A 15,311-nucleotide genomic window follows, 5' to 3' on the forward strand; every position below is an offset into this window, starting at 1 on the left:
CATGACAGATAAAGCTCGCGGTATAGACGTCATTCAGCACGCCGGCCGGCAACGCACTGCTTAAATATAAACAAAATACGTACCCCTGTGCATCCCAGAACTCTTTGCGTGCCTTTGTTGCGCAACTGTTTTCAATGAGGCGTTGCTTTAGTCACAGACTCGTTCCTACCCATTCAGCTTCGCGTCCCCGTAGGGGGAACATGGCTTCCGCGAAACATCTGTGCCCGTTAATGCTCCCTCAGAGCAACCTCTTGCAAACGGGCGAGTCCAAAATCTGTCATTCTGGAGGGGCAGCAGAGGGACAACAGAGCCAAGCCGTCCTATCGCCTACGAAAACGAAAAGTGGCATGCTCCAAACTCTGGCACATACCCCACGCGTATCGTGCAGCAACAAAAAAAAAAAAAAACATCCATGTGCACGTGGAACAGACTATTGTGCACACTAATAAAGATGCTGCGATGCCAAGCATGACAGAGCAAAACCCCTGCTGTCTCGTGAACAGAGAACCCCCTCCCAGTGTTAATCTGTGCCATTGTGCGAGATTAGTGGGTATAATTAGATTTCGCTGTGCAGCGGGGACACTTCTTTTGCAAGAGGCAATTGCGTGTCACATTTGGCGACGTACCTTCACTACATAATGTTCAACTGGTATTTGCCTAGAAAATTGAGAAGTGTTCATACATTTTAAACCTTGTTCGGCATAGGAAGGATTATTTCACAGAAAAGTTGTACGGAATGGAGGACATCTGGCTTGGGTAGACCGGAAGAAATCCTGCGTGAAGTTCCAGTTAAAAGCAAGCAGAGGGAGCACGGTGCCAAGAGAATGGAATGTGTTAAACTGTGGTTTTGAAGGGAGTAGTTGCCAATCAATACATCATTTTTAGTATGGGCTTTAGGTGGCGCTGTAAATGTTGCCTATAAGCAGAGTGAAGATAGGAGAGAGCTGGGAGAAGAGGCAGACGGACAGACGGTGTGGGTGTTTGGTCTTTTACCCAACCAATGCTGGAAATGGGAAAACAATTACTCTGGAATCGCTTGTCAGGTGGTGTTGTGGCAGTGTTGTTTAAAGTCAGCCCCGGGACCAAATTAACTAACTGCCTCTAGCCACGCTGGGCCCAAGAGTGCAGAAATCCTTTTGGTAATTCGAAAAAACACCGTGAGATGGCAGACAAAGAGGCAGGATTTCATTCGTAACTGCCCTTAAAGACTGCAGGGGTGGGGGGGAGGGGAGGGCGTCTGTACTTCTGCTCTCTATATGGCAGAGGAGAGGCACAGAGGACCCCAGCCAAGATTCTCTATTATTGGTATTGTGGTCGAGCAATCAAGGCCCAACTTCTCAGGAGGTGATGCAGGCTGGCTCTGGATAGTCCCCACGCCCCCACAAAGGAATGTCCACACACTGTATTAGTTAAAACACAGCCTTTATATAATTAATATTCAAGGTTATGTACACTATCACAATAACTCACTTTGTGCTCAGCAGATCTATAATGGCAAACATATACAATTCTAAGTGGTACCACAATTATTATTAGATTCCATTAAAGTGCAACAACTGTACTCTGGTTAAATGTCACACAAATCAATTAATAAAGGTAACCAACAATAGACATAGGAGGAAAGCAGTTGGTTAGAACAATTGGCAGAATACTGGCCCCGTTACCTAGACAGTTCTGTGTGGAGATCTCCCCCGCCCCCCACCTGGGCAACCTGTAAATATATATCACAAGCCCAGTCCATACATTGTTCTAGTAGTCTTATTTCCTTCTAAGATAGTTCTACAACCCCAATGTACCTGGAACAGCAGAGTTCGTCGTCGGGTCGTCGACGGATCCTTCTTGAGCGGCTCCCTTTAAGGCAGCAACCACGAATCATCGAGATCCCACGAGGAAAAGGGTTGAACGATGACGGCGAGGCGGCAGCTTTGTTCCTAGCGGTGCTCAGCGACGACAGAGCGTTGGCATCCTGCAAGGAAGAGGTGTGCGGGGCACCTCGATGATGATAGTTCAGGACCGCAAAGAGATTGTGAAGAACTGTGGCAAGGAAGAGGTGTGCGGGGCACCTCGATGATGAAAGAGATTGTGAAGAACTGTGGCACAGCAAGGGCGTCAAGTCATCCGGCATCTCCACGGTTGTCAGGAGGCGGGAAACCCACTGGCAGATGCTCCTCGGCGCGTCAGTGGCCTAGACTTTCTCCGGCAGGACAAAGCGGTCGACGGTGCAGGCGAGAGCGTCCTTGGATTAAGTTTTACTTAGGCAAAGGGAGCACAGCGGCTCCGGTCGGCAATAGCCGTCATCGACAGTGATGGACAACAGTGTCAGGGTGCTTATCCTTGTGATTCCGCGGTGGTCCCAGTCTCCGGTCGGCAGCCTGTCGTAGGTCTGTCTACCAGGGAGCTTTGGCAAAGATCAGCTGGTGCACGAAGGTCCCTCGTAGTTCGGGAAGAGGGCGCCTAACTAGGTCCTCTCTGGGTCAGTCTTTGGAGACGCAGCAGCTTTCAGATCGACGAAGTAGAGCAGCAGCAAGACTTCTCTTCCAGCAGGGCTTCAAGGTTAAGCTTCAGTTTCAACTCCAGTTTCTCTTCAGCTTCTGAACATGATTTCTAGCAGTGAGAGGCCCCCAGATATACTTGGTGATCTCCCATTCATTCTGCTGGGTCACACTCAGGCAACCAATCGGTCAGAAGGGCATTCATGTAGGCAGGTAGCCAATCAGGTGCATAGTGCATTCAGGCCATTCACTTCTCTCCAAACATTCACAACAAGTTATGTGTATTGGGACAAGTACCCAACCATTCAACACTCCACACTGCATGCATACCAGTTTCGGGCAGTGCTGTCTCATTCATTGCGTCAAACACCAGAAACTAGACATCCACAACAAGAAGTGCATATTCGTCACACACTCCATTCATCCAGGTCCCACCCACAGGATGTACCCACAACATACAGTCACTGGAAAGGCTCCAGCCAATCTGGCCTGGACTTCACAACAGCACCATATATGGAACTTCCACCCAACAGCCAGTCAGGGGGAAGGGACAGAGTCAGGGCTTCTCAGGACTTTGGGAAAATAATGTAACGGGCAATAGAAAGCAAGAGGCCACAGGGGCCATCTTGTTTCCTATCAGGAATCAACTGATTCCAATGCCAGGGCCTGGGTATCCCAAACTGGAGGATAATCAGAGCACCTGTCAAATTCAGCATGGAGCTGCCACCCACCCATACCCTGCTCTGTGGGCCACACACAAGGGCCCAAAAACATACACTAGGTGCACAGAGTTTTACCCCCACCCATGGGTGCCATAAGGGTATTCCATGGGTCTGCACACCAAACCAAAAACAGGAAGAGCTGCACTGCCAGGAGTCCCACATGGACTCCTGGGCAGAAAACAATACAGAACACAAATGTGAACGGACTACAGGACAAGGACACGCAGGCCCTGTCCCTCCAATGCATTTCCAGCATCACACTGCCACACATCAAAATGCTGGCTACATTGAAAATAAAGAGTACAAAGCGGGCCGGCCCTGCATGCAATTGATGAAGCCCAAAACTAAAACCTTACTTTGAATGCAAGTGACTGAGGCCCCCAAGTGCAATGAAAGATGCCATGGAGAAATGGGTGCATCTGCAGATTAGATGAATAACCACATGGGGAAAATGAATCTCCATTGCCAGAATTATGCGAAATATATATACCAGGATGTAACGACGAACATTGAAGGCATGGTACAGGAGAAGACTGCATATGGGATGAGGTCAAATCTTTTTGCAGGCCTTATGTGTAAAGAAAGAAATTGCGACACTTAAAGTACATATTTCTGTTAATGAACACTGAGATTCAAAGCCAACGTCCCCCAATGGATGCCAGGCCTCTGCTCTGCTCTCTATCTGAAAGACAATCTCCTTGTAGTTTCAGGGCCATAAAGGAGGCTGCATTCATTCATGACAGAGGAGTTGTTGGGGTGGAGTAAACAGCAGTGTCAACAGAGAGCCAGCCCTTAATAGGTTGAAGTAGTGAACACATTTTCAACACTACACTGCACACATACAGAGTACAATCTCAAAGTGTGTGTTTGAAATTGAATGCAATAACAGCCAGATTATATATGTATGGCAACAAATCGCCTTAATATACCGGGCTACTACACTGTATTGATATCTAATCCCACAAGTAACATCATATTATTGGCAAACCAATTGATCTTGAAGTGGCATCAAAAGGGACTAAAATCAGACGCAGAGAGACAATTTCTTATGGTACAATGACCGACTGTCCCAACTACCTACTTCCTGCCTAAAATCCACAAAGATTTTGATAGAATTCCAGAGGGCAGGTAAATAATAAGTGGTAAAGGTTGGGTTACTGTACCCTTCTCATTATACATTAATGAATGTCTCCTGCCAGAAGTTGAAGCATTGCCCACTTATATACAGCATAGTATACTATGCACGTTCTTAACATTTTCAACAATTTATACATTTGTGACAACCTTAGTCTTGTCACCCTAGATGTCAAGGTTCTATATACTTCCATAAAGCACAATTTGGAGTTCAAGAGTGTGGACTATGTATTCAGGGACAAGTCGGCATCTTTTTATCAACATCTTGAGATGGTGAAGGAATTTCTTGCATTTTCGTTAGCTAATAATATGTTCCTATTCAGTGGTTCTTATTATGTTCAAAAGGTTGGTATCACCATGGGAGCAAGCTATGCACTGGCCAATATATGTATGCATAGTTTGAGCAGGAATTTGTATTTTGTAATCAGACCTTTCAGCCCCATATTCGTCTATGGAGGAGTTATATTGATGATGTTATCATGGTGTGGCTAGGGACAAACAGAGCTGGTGCACTTTGTTTAGTCCCTAAATTCCAACAATTGAGGTATTGCTTTTACTCATACGAGTACATCAAACATTGTTTTCTTAGACCTTCGAATCATAATTACTGCCACAGGTTTTATTACACAAACCATCAGGAAACCAACATCGGTCAACCCATTATTGCATTCCAGCAGTTGCCATAAAAAACAGTGATTAGGAATATACCTAAAGGGGGGTTGATAAGAGCCAAACACATTTGCAGTAGGGAATGTGATTTCCAGGCTGAATGCAGCAACGTTAGAGACAGATTTCTGGCCAGAGGCTATCCAGTGGCAACATTAGAAAAAGCACAACGAGAAATTAATTTACTTGCGAGGCCTTCTCTACTTACTCCCAAATCCAAAGCACAAGATACTAGTCCCAGAGCAACCAGATTTATTACCAGGTATAATGCAGATAGTCAATTCATATTTCGCATTCTTCAAAACCATTGGCATATTCAGTGCTTTAAGTGGGGTAAGAAATTGAGGGGGGGCCCTCGTTTGGGGCGTGGCTTTCATTGTGGGCGTGGCCTAAAAGTGCACAAATCATAGTAAGGTGCGCAAACAAATATATAAATTTATGTGAGCATTTATATGTTTGTATGCGTACTACTATGGGTGTGTGTACTTTTCAAACCATGTTTTATAAACATAGCAATGTTACATATTTCTATGTTTATAAAAGGTGGCTTGGAAAGTGCACAAACCATAGTAAGTTACGCACACTTGTGTGCTTACCTTACTATGGTTTGTGTACTTTTCAAGCCACCTTTTATAAACATAGATATTTGTAACATGTTTCTATGTTTCTAAAAGATGGCTTGACACGTAAACAATTCAAGGCATCTTTTATAAAGCGTTAATGACGGACAAAACAAACCGCAAGGTGGCTTTGTTCGTCGACAAAGCTTTATAAAACATAGAAATATTTCTACCTTTATAAAAGATGGCTTGAAACGTACACAATTCAAGGCATCTTTTATAAAGCTTTGCCGACGGAGAAAGGCACCTCGGGCTCTGTGATCTATCTGCTATGAGCAGATAGATCACTGAGCCCGAGGCGTCTTTCACACACTGCGAACCCACGGGCTCCGTGATCTAATCTGCATATTAGATCACGGAGCCCGCGGGGGTCAGTGACCTGGGGAGGGAAAACAAAGGGACAGTAACTTCCTCTGATGACCCTGATGAGGGGTCATCAGAGGGAGTTACACTAACTGACAGAAGTGCCGCCAGCCTCAGCGTCGCTGTGGCTGGCTGGCACTTCTGTCAGTTTGGCCGACATAATGACGGGCGCATCTCCCGTCGCGGCTGCGGCGGGATAATGCATCCCGCCAATGTTGTGTGGGACGGGGGCCCCGGCTGGGCCCCGGCTCAGCCCCACTTTCTGGAGACTGCCGGGGCCCGGCCCCGGCAGGCCCCGGCCCACTTAAAGCACTGGGCATATTCTCACATTGGATAAAGTTCTATCAAATCTCATTGACACTAAACCTCATATCATATATAGTAAAGCACCTACATTGAGCAATCTATTGCGTCCGTCATTTATGCAAGACACACCACAGATTGGCAAATGGCGACAGCATCTGCGTAAGGGGGATCTTCCACAAATGTGGAGGCCATTCAATGTGCCCACATGCTTTTGATTCCAATGAGATTAAGTTTGGGAACCTAGGCATTCATAAAATTGAGAAGTTGATCAACTGTAATTCCAAATATGTCGCCTATTGCATTAGTTGCATTTCCCATTACACTGGCAGCACAATACGTGCTCTAAAGATTAGAATCCGGGAAAACATGGGCACGATATCTAGCCAAGATGCCAAATACCCCCTGGCCACCCATTGGCAAAGGCATCATCAGATGGACAACATCAAATAATTGTGGTTTGTTGGAATGACAAAGGCATCTTCGCCACCTGTGGGTGGCAACCGAGAACTTAGGCTGAGATAAATAGAGTCTCATCTTATCTGTAAATACAGAACAGTATATTCTGGCCTCAACACAGACCATGAGTTTTCTGTATTTTTGTGAACTAAAATCATACATGTTACCATACCCAAATGAGGGGACTTTAGAATTGCAATTGCATAGTATGGATACACATTTTGTATTGTGCACGTTTTTGAACAAGCTTTTGAATTGCATATGAGAAATGTTTGCTCCAATTTGGTTTAGTACTTTGATGTAGTACCATATGTGGTACATTCAGGGTGACAAATTAATTACAATGACATCATTAAGTATGAATGTTACAGGCATATGTATACGTGTACTTAACATATGCCAAAGAAACACCAGAGCGGAGGTGCTTGTAATTTGGTTACAATCTGCCTTTATATATTTTGTATGAACAGGGTTCGCACTGAAGTCAGCCCAGGTAGGTGGACATGCGCACCGCTCATGTCACGCCTGTACTAGATAGCTATAAAATAGGTCTGGATAATAACTCCAACAATATAATATTTTGAATTTCACTGCATCCAATGAAATTCTTGAATATTCACAGATCCTATATTGCACAGATCCTATATTGCATGGTAAAATTAAGCTCAATTTAAACACTCGCCCCTGGTGACACTTCCATGGTGTATGTCAACAGGGCTAATTCCCTGGTAAATTGTTTCTCAGGATCAGGAACTCTGTATGAATTTGTTTGGTGATGGGTGTCCCATATTGACAAGCAATACATAGCAACATTAATCACAATGCCAATTGGTTTGCAGGATTGTATTGATTTACTAAATACTATTCACATGGCAACTGCCACAATTTGTTTATTTTAATTATGTTTCTCCCTATGCTGAAACTTCAGTGACTTGGTGATCCTTTTGGTATGGACCAATGACGGCTAAATGTGTTCTATTTTGTCTTTACATCATTTTATTTTGACAATTGTATTCCCACCCTGTGCCCCGAACCTGTGGTGACATTTCTGTATAACAATGTCCTAATGACATTGCATTCAATTCAATAGCCTAGAAGGCGGCCGTTTGGTCGAAACACATTTTGGCTATTATCGGCTAGTATTGCATTACATTTGGAACACACAAATTGAGATTGTACTCAGTATATGTGCAGTGTGGTGTTGAAAATATTTGTTCACCGTTTCCATTCATTGGTACCCTGGGCATAGGGTCCATATCCTCACCACTGCCCGGTGAATACACATTAGAGAATTACATTTGGTGTTCGCCTCAAATGATAGGTTTATTTGTGGTGACTTTTAGACAAGCGCTTCAGGTACCCAGTCTCATGCCATACCAGTGGTCCCTTAATAGGAAGAATTCTGAACAATTCTTTGAAAAGAAAATTCAAATGGTGGTCTCAGCTCAGATATACCAATTACAGGCCTGTCCCCAAGGGATTTCTCATGAGCATAGAGGTGTGGCAACCGGCTCTGCCTTTCAAGATGAGCAGATTCATGGCCGGCCTTTTGCACTGCAAGAATGCTAATGGACTTTATTGCAGGCAAAGCCTGCAAAGATAGCAGATGTCCAGATCTCATGTTGAATGGGGAAACAAAACTTAATGTGCAATTGAAGTGAAAATATGCATATATGTTTACAGATTTCCATTAGTTTTGATATTCAATCATGTTCTGTTAATTTTCTCAGGAACCATAAGTCGCATAGTATTGGTTCATGTATCATTAAAGAACCGATGAACATGCCTATCTGTTGAATTAACTCTCATAACAATTTGACCTAGAGAATGAAAGTTATAATGTGAAATGTGAGGGTAGCTTCTCAAAAAATGTCACAAAGCTGACATTTTGGAATATAGTAGCTTATGGAAGTAAAAAACTGTGCATAAAATGTGAAATTGACTTTTACCATTTTTGAGTAACTCCTAAAAACCAGCACTCTAACCTGCTACATCGTGCCGAGACAGGACCAATTTCAATAGATCCGGCAAGGGCAGACCCTTTCAGGTGCGTAAATATATTATAAATATTTTTAAATTCACAACTAAGCACTATAATATATGTATGTATGTATATATATATATATATATATGTTTTTGTGCTTAAATGGAAATGCAGACATATTTGCAAGTAGAGTTTTTAAAGTGCTAAATTGAAATGTGTAGAAAAGTTAATTTCAAGTGAAATGACTTGTGCCCCTCACCGCCCCCCCCGAATTGGGCCTTGCAATCTGAAGTGACCAATCAAAGGAGAGGGGCTAGCCCTTGAATAAGGGGATGGAAAATTGTTTTCCAATCAAAATTAATGACCAATGAGCTGGCATGTCATCTAGACATCTTTGTGCGAGTGGTGCAAGATTCATAAGGGGATGCACAATGGAAATCAGGGAGACTGCCTGAAACTATCTGGGGTGGAACTGCTGATAGGATTGCTGGAGGAAACCAGGAGAGGGGACAAAGCTTGTGCCCTGTGCCCAAGGAGAGGCAAAATAGAGTGATTGACCCTGGAGAATATCCACGACTGATGGTGATTCTGATAGTCCCTTGTCCTGTACTTGAAAGATGTCCTGAGCCTTGATGTTCTTTTCCCTGAGCGCAAACTCAGATATTTATGTAAGTAAACTTGTCCAAACAAAAACAAGTCTTGTGGGGATCTGTTTGATTCAATAGTTTCCCCATTATTGATTGGGTGGGCACACAAAGTAGATCCTTAGTTTTACTGAACAATATTTTAATTAATTCCCACATAGCCAAATTCACAGGGGTGATTTTGTTGAAATTCGAACTTAACACTTCTTCCAGTGAGGATAAACAGTCTGTAAAGTATATGGGTAGTCCTATTTATTTTTGCCAACTCCAAAATTCCCTAAAGGGAGGTGTGCATTAAAAATGAAATTTCCTACTGCTTCTCATTCCCCTGAACCCCGCCTTAAAGCAGAGCGGTTCCAAATGACCAACTGAATACCTGTGTTTTTGTGTGTTGGGCAGAACAGTGTCTTTTCAAAGTTAAACAGACTCAAGTCACTGATTTAAAAGCCCACCTTCTACTGAAAGCAAAAAATGGCTCCTGAGAGAAGGGAGATTTTGGACTGCATAGTGTTGAAAGAAAATGGGTTTCAAATATAAATGAAAAGTGTTTGTTCTGAAAAGTGTGTTGTCCTACAAGATTGCCAGCACTGCTAAGAGTGCAGCATCAGTCAACATTATTTTTACATGTGATTAAGTTAAATACAACTTCTTGCATTCCCAAGTGCGCAGGGAGATTTAAAAGACGGTGCTGCATCTGTGAAATTGTTTCTGCCAAAAGTAAAGTGTTGCATTTTATTTAAATTAAACTTCATATAAAGTAGAGTGCCAAGCTTATGATCTTGTCATGTTTCAAGGTGCTACATGCTATTAACCCCAGGTAAAGTGTTTTGACTATACATGTTGTAGGCATAAGGAGTTTGTGATCCGTGTTATCCTGAACCAACCAGTGTTTTCAATTTGTGTGTACAAAAAAAAAAGAATTACATTTTTAGGAAAGAAAAGCATTTGGGGTGGCATGATCTGTGATTTTGCACAAATATATAATTTTCCTATTTTGTAATAAATATATATATTTTTTCTATACAATGGCCTACTTCTTGGCTTACCTGTTGCTAAAGGGTGAGGAATCTATGCGGTACTAAATGAGTCACAGACAGAACTAGATTGAACCGAAAAGGAATGTATTGGTTTGGCGCTTTCGATTGGGAGGGAAATATTTCCCTGCATCGATGGTGTGACAAATCATCTTCCGGGGCACTAGTGGTCCAGGGCCGAATAGCGACTTCTAAACCATTAATCAACCCCACACCTCTAATACACCAGAAGGGATCTGAACAGATTGGAATAACAAGCAAATTACAAACCTTGTTGCCCAATTCTGGTAACATGGGTGGAATGGCAGGCTTATCTCCAAAAAGTCATGGATCTCAGGTTTGTTGCAACACAGCAAAAATACAATTATTCAATGATAAAAGGGACTGTCCAGTCAAGGCTGTATCAAAAATATCTACTTTATTAATATCTCAACAGACAATTCTAAAATACAATGCACCCTGTACAGAAATGCAGATGACAGACAGTTTCAAAGAAGGAAAAGGTATGCACTATGGATACTGACAGGAGGGTAGTTGGTATGGTTAATAACCACAACAGTTTAAGGTTACTTGGCTTCAGCACAAAGAAAGCAATGGGTCTTAATATGCCTCTTGGGGTCTTCCGGCAAGGACCAGGAGGACAGAACCTGCTGTATGTGTTCTTGGTGCTCGACAGGGTCAAATCGGCTTTAGTGCGCTTTGCAGGCTTCTGTGGCAGAGTTCAAGATGGGAGTCAGCTGTGGGTATCAGGCGGCAAACCGGTTCAGTGAGCGAAGCTGGACGGAAGGCTGCAGGCTGGCCCACACAGTGGCTTGTGGTCAAGAATCATTGTCTCAGTTCTCATGGGCAGTTCTGAAGCACAGGTTGAGATGTCTCATATGTCTTTAAGCGACTGTGGCTTGACAACGGTTAGCGTTGCAGTCAGTAACAGCTTGAGGAACTCGACTGGCTCAAAAATGTCTTTTAAGGCAGACGTCAGCAGTTGCTCATCGAGGCACTTCTCCCAGCTTCCTCAATGGAATCGTGTCATTGTTTAAGGTGGACAGCACAAAGTGGAGGAGAGTGTTGCATGCAGCTGCCTTTTCCTTGGCTGTAGGTTCAGAGATATTCTGGCACTCCCAATACAGGAAGCTTGCTGCAGAGCCTAGCAGGGCCCACTGTGTGCTGGTTGTGTACCAGTTCAGGAGCAGCTAGAGTGTCCTCTGGATTCAGTATCTCCCTCTGTTCCATGGGAGATGTATAGGGTAGGGATCTTGCTTCCCTCTTTGGAGGTCCTGGCCTTCCTTCAATGGTGGAAGATGTAAGGCAGACTGTACCTTCAGCCAGGGATCAATGAGGAGTAGTTCTTGCTACTCCTTAGGAAGTCTTCAGATGAGCTGCGAAAATAGGGTCTCAGTCCTCTTAAAACCAAATGGGCCACAGTGATTGGTGTAGGCTAAGCCCACCTTAATGAACCAATCCTGGGGTCCCCACTAACAATCGCCTGTATGCATGAGGTCATAATCAGAGTGCTTTGCAACAAGAAGGAAAAGGAATGAAAACGTGTGATACCAAGTCTCACCCATCCTCCTGTCTGTTGTGGATCAGTCTCTCTGGTTAATGAATCTCTCTGCGGTTCCTGATTAAAGCGGCAGGTCTCCCTTGAAGCTGTCACAAGACCAGACTCTTGTTCCAGAAAACCAAATTCCCGTACCTTATGAATGGGGTCACCCTGGGGTGGCCTACTGTAAACACGCAGTCCCAGATATGACAGCTCACTGTCATAGATACTGAGGGCGAGAGCTGGCTTCAGGTTGACAGTTGCATATGAGATGTTGCTGTGGTTTCCAGTCTCCTTTGTTAACTTGTACAGCCAGGCCCCTTGTGCAGGCCCCTTGTGGGCCTGTCTAAAGTACCCTCCAATTGGTATGCTCATCACCGACACCAGCCGCAGGGCCGAACAAAAGAGCATGGTGGATCCATGGAGCCGTTGTTAGTTAATCAGGCTGGCCATGGCGGGGGGGAAGGTTTGCCCTTCCCCTTTCTGGAGATTACATTGTGTACTCCTGGCTGTCATATCCTAACTAAAAAGGACAGGGAGGACTGTGCATGTAGGCTGTGTTCATCCAGAGTACACAGGCCTATGCATTTGTTGTGGTGTGATCATAGGAAAATGTGTGTAGATTAGCATTCACATTTTCCTGAGGTTGGTCTACCATCATTCCATTGAATTAAACATTTCTAAAAAGCCAGGTGTGCGCACCCCCATCGTGCGGATGGTCGAATTCCTCACAGAGGGTTGCCGCACAAATATCTTTAACAGCGGACAAGTGACAGGCTTGTACAAAGTGTAAAAAACACATAAATATCAGAGAACTTGAAATGTGCAGAAATAAAAATAATGCAACCTGACAATAGAGTAGTGCAAAAATAGTGCAATTATTGCCTTATTTTTCTACATCCGGAATAGAAGCCTATAAGTACAAGCGTGCAGATTAAAGTAAGCCTAAAAAGGCCTCTGGACCGACAAAGATACAGTGCAAGAAAAAGAAAAAAAACATTTACACGAGCTAAGACAGTAGCTACTTCCATTTCACTCACTGCTGCTGTGCCTGCAGCCATCTAACCTTTACTTCACTTTTAACGTACTTAAGATCACTTAAAGAAAAAAGATAAGCTGGAGATGCGATCTTTTTAGCTCGGAATGTCTCGCAGGGCTGAGAAAAGTGGATATATGCAGGTGCAGTGTATTAAAGTTGCTCAGCAAGGGCATGGGCCGTTTCTTTTCCCAGATTTGGGATACGTGAAGACAGCCTTGGCTGGATTCCGAATCTGGGAAATGTAGACCAATTGCAGAACCATGAACCAAACATGGAAATTGTTATCCCTATTTTCATTCCCACTCACTTCCTGTGCTCTCCATCGAAAACACCCCAAACACCCCCTGGGATCTTTGCGAGCTCCCTCTGATTTTAAGGGGAGGCCAGTGTAATTTCTAAGCAGTCTTCTGAAAGGTAATGTCTTTAATGCAGATGTAAGACAGCCCTTGGTGTAATAAAATGTTATAACAAACCATCTCTTCAGCTACTTGATGTATAGCCAATATGGAATTCTTTCGTCCGTTCATCGCGTTACATTTCGGTTCAAAACAATCATTGGCAAAGTCAAGAGTTTTGGCTCGGTTATTGGCATTAGACCGGCATTTGTGAGGCACTCCCATAGTATCCACTGGTACGACCACCATTTACCAGCTAGTTGCCATCTTTTTTGCCAGGAAGTACCATTAGTACCATTGTAGCAGCGCCTGGAAAATGTCTATTCCTTGCACAGACAAAAGCCAAAAAAAACTGTTGGCGTTGCCAATGCTTGCTTTGGTGTGCCACCCGTCTTGATTCTCTTATTGCCAATAGGTTACATTTATGTTATTAGACACAGGGCCGGCTTAAAGAACGATGCGTTGCGCCAGTGCCCGCTATATTTTGTGCGCCCCTTTGCGGGCGCACTGCTCGCCCGTGCCTTAAGTCGGCCCTGTGTATGAGGCTGGTGTTTTTGTTTCAAGTGCCGAACAAATTCTCAAATGATTTGCATAATCTTGTAAAGAGACGAAATTGTTAGTTGCAAACTGGACATAGTGGGAAATACCATTTGAAGGATTACATACCTCCACAGTACCCCAATCCTAATAGAGCACTGATCAACTTCTTGGGTGCAGCCTTATTCTATATTCTCTTCTATTGTTGCTCACGATATGTCTTAATCATTAACTGCCACAGCGTAACTGCAGTTTTATTCATATTGCATGCAGTGATTATTTAATGGAATGGTGTTAAACTCTTTCTCTCAAGGTTAAGCACAGCCGCTAGCATTCTGGGACTTTTTTTTATTGCTTAGTGAATTCCAGTCCATGCCGCTGACTGTTAAGGGTCAAACCCCATAATCATGATGTAGGTGCAGCGCATGTTTGTGATTATTAATGGGGGCATAACATTGGCTCGCACCAATGGACAAGTGGGCCATAGTTACACATGGAAATTCCTTCCCTTTGTGACTGTTCGAGTAGTGAACCTAGAGACTTTTTTTTTTTTTAGAAGGTGTTGCAAATTGTGCATTTTAAAGAATATTTGTTCAGCTACACTGGTGGAAACTACTAAGCGCACAGTGAAGTAACTCATCAGACTGACCTACTTTAAACACAAAACTGGGTAACACTAGCATATTGGGTCAGGACATATGGTATTGTCCTATTGCCCCATGGGCCAGGCCAAACCTACTTATACATGCCCTGCTCCCTTGGCAGCTTCGCCATGCTACTTCGCAAGCAAGTGTCCTAGTACCTGTACTTCCCAGTTGAGGGGGTGGCTTTCTATTCCATGTTCTACTGAATTCAAGCTTCTGTCATGAACTGCTTATTCCCATACTGTGAGGAACAGAGTCCCGCTCAACGCCTGGGCTCCTTGGGCTGAAGGGGCACATAATCGACAGGTTTATGGTGCCTCTCTCAGGTTATGGCTAGACTTGCCCATTTGTTTGGGAGGGCTTTGGGTCACTCATTTGTTGTGTTCTCATTCGCTCGTCCTTGTGTGCAAGTGCGGGTGTTAGGTAGACTTGCCTATGCTGCCAGAGCGGGACAGCGGATGTCTCGGGCCGGTGGCTATACATTGCCTGTCCTACAACAGTGGGGTTAACATTGAAGTTGCAAGCTCTAGCCAGCCATAAACAAAGTCTCTCGCCACCTCAATTCTACACATGATATGATATGGCATTTATAATACGCCTATACACAAGTGTTTCAAGGCGCGACAAGGCAAAGGAGCGGGAACAAAGGGAGGACAGACAGCGATCCTACTATGCCAGGTGTTACTCTGATCGCGCAAGTGAATGGGATGGGGATTGGAAAGTGCGGGGGGTAGT

At 44.0% G+C, this 15,311-nt stretch overlaps 1 protein-coding gene across 5 annotated transcripts in view; it reads right to left on the reverse strand.

Moving 5' to 3' along the window:
- SHROOM2 (shroom family member 2) overlaps positions 1 to 15,311 on the reverse strand; it is a 982,778-nt gene that overhangs the window by 550,060 nt on the left and 417,407 nt on the right. Inside the window, exon 1 of one of the 5 annotated variants that reach the window (XM_069639120.1) lies at positions 84 to 229. The exons of the other annotated variants lie outside the window; for them this stretch is intronic. The gene's annotated coding sequence lies outside the window, so the exon portion shown is untranslated. Of the gene's footprint in view, positions 1 to 83; positions 230 to 15,311 lie in introns of those variants that run through there. 5 annotated transcript variants of the gene reach the window in all.

This window comes from Ambystoma mexicanum, chromosome 7q (assembly GCF_040938575.1).
Source record: "Ambystoma mexicanum isolate Mex_15411 chromosome 7q, UKY_AmexF1_1, whole genome shotgun sequence".
Taxonomy (NCBI): Eukaryota; Metazoa; Chordata; class Amphibia; order Caudata; family Ambystomatidae; genus Ambystoma; species Ambystoma mexicanum.